This window comes from Galeopterus variegatus, unplaced genomic scaffold, assembly GCF_000696425.1.
Source record: "Galeopterus variegatus unplaced genomic scaffold, G_variegatus-3.0.2 Scaffold59, whole genome shotgun sequence".
Lineage (NCBI taxonomy): Eukaryota > Metazoa > Chordata > Mammalia > Dermoptera > Cynocephalidae > Galeopterus > Galeopterus variegatus.
This window is the reverse complement of record NW_007726170.1, coordinates 1-2124: the sequence shown is the minus strand read 5'-3', so window position 1 is coordinate 2124 and position 2124 is coordinate 1.

The window sequence follows — 2124 nt, the reverse complement described above, 5'->3', positions numbered from 1 at the left end:
AAAAAAAAAAAAAAAAAAAGAATTTTATTCTTTTGTATGGTTGAGTAGTATTCTGTTGTGTACACATACCACATTTTCCTTATCCAGTTGTCTGTTGATGGGCATTTAGGTTAGTTCCATATCTTGGCTATTGTAAATAGAGCTGCAATAAACATGGGAGTGCAGGTATCCCTTCGACATGATGATTTTCATTCCTTTGGGTAAATACCCAGCGGCAGGATTGCTGGATCATCTGACAGTTCTATCTATAGTTGCTTGAGACACCTCTATACTGTTTTCCATAATGTCTGTATTAATTCACAGTCCCAAGAGTGTAGGAGGAGGGTTCCTCTTTCTCCACATCCTCACCAGCATTTGTTATTCTCAGTATTTTTGATATTAGCCAGTTTAAGTGGGGTGATATGATATCTCAGTGTGGTTTTGATGTGCATTTCCCTGATGCTGCATGATGTTGAGCATTTTTTCGTGTATCTGTTGGCTGTTTGTATGTTTTCCTTTGAGAAATGTCTATTCAGCTCCTTTGTCCATTTTTTCCTTCTTTTTTTTTTTTTTTTTAAACTGTGAGGATTCTAAATCCTTGTTTGTCATATTCATTCCAAGTAGCTTTTTTCTCCAGGATTATTTGCCTTAACTTTTTCTAAACTGTTTTGTTTTCTAAGTTTAAAATTTTCATTTGGTTACATTACCAATCCTAGTGATGTTGTTCATTGCTTCTAGTCTCAGAAAGAATACCCTAACCAGTGATCAAAGGATATTCACCTACCTTTTCTTTTTGATTTTGTTTCTTAGCTTGATATTTAACATTTAACCCTTTACTGCAACTAGAATTTATTTTGGGTTACAGCGTAAGGTAAGATTCCCAATGGTATTTTCCTGAACTGTGTACCATTTCTTACCATCTTTCCCTTCTTCGTGGCTTTTCCGAGGCATTGAGTTTTTACACTGTTTTTCGTGGTATACTCTAAGGAGGAGTACCTTAACACTACTGCTTTAGAGGATGAAAACCTAGATTTGGGCGAGGGAAAGAAGCCTTTGAATTTCTGTAGTGCAGACAGATTATCCCTCAAGAAGGTAATGAAGGACCTTCATTTAAGGACCCCACTTGCTCATGTCTTTTCTAAGGCCCTGGGAGGGCTCATATGTTTTTATAAAATTTACAAAATTAAGAATTTTTTTTTTTTTTGTAGCTGGCCAGTACGGGGAAGAAATTTTAATTATAATCAGTTAAGACCACTATGTTATTCCACTATGATTTTTTCTCCTCACTGTTCCCTCCCTGTTAGGTGGACCTGTATTGGCCCCAAACAGTTTTTGGATCTGGCTAAGATTGACTTAGGAATTCATTCATTTTGGGTTTATCTATTTATGTGGTTTGCAGCCACTTCTGCAAACCACATAAATAGAGTAAATGCGTGGGCAGTTCGAATATTGATAAGTATCCTAGTATAGGAAAGGCTGTCATAGCACAGGGGTCGCAGGAACAGAGGTGGTATCATGATATAAAGGTGTCCTGTCCTGTAAGTTCATACCAGAAGTACACAAATAAAGGAAGATCAAACAAGGTTTGAAATGAGTAGAGTTAGAAGCCAGTCTGTGGAAAATTCTTCCAATCATGAAGACAATAAAAATGGAAATGGAGGACTCAGTTCTTAGGAACACTTATTAAAAGAGAAGTTTTCTTCTGGCAAGAATGTACTTGATAATGACGTGTATACAATTATAAATGTACATGTTAGAAAAAATACTGAATTATTTTTATTTTCTCTATGTAAAGTGATATTATAAAACCATCGTCTCTTATGTTCTTGGATGGATAGACCACATTCGTCTTTTTTTTTTTTAATTTTTATTTTGTTGATATACAATGTGGTTGATTATTATGGCTCATCACTGAAACCTCCCTCCCTCCTCCCTCTCCCCACTCCCCACAACAGTGTCCTTTCTGTTCGCTTGTTGTATCAACTTTAAGGAATTGTAATTGTTATGTCTTCTCCCCCTCCCCCTTTTTTTTTGTGTGTGTGAATTTATTTATTTATTTTTAGCTCCCACCAATAAGTGAGAACGTGGTGTTTCTCTTTCTGTGCCTGACTTGTTTCACTTAATATAATTCTCTCAAGGTCCATC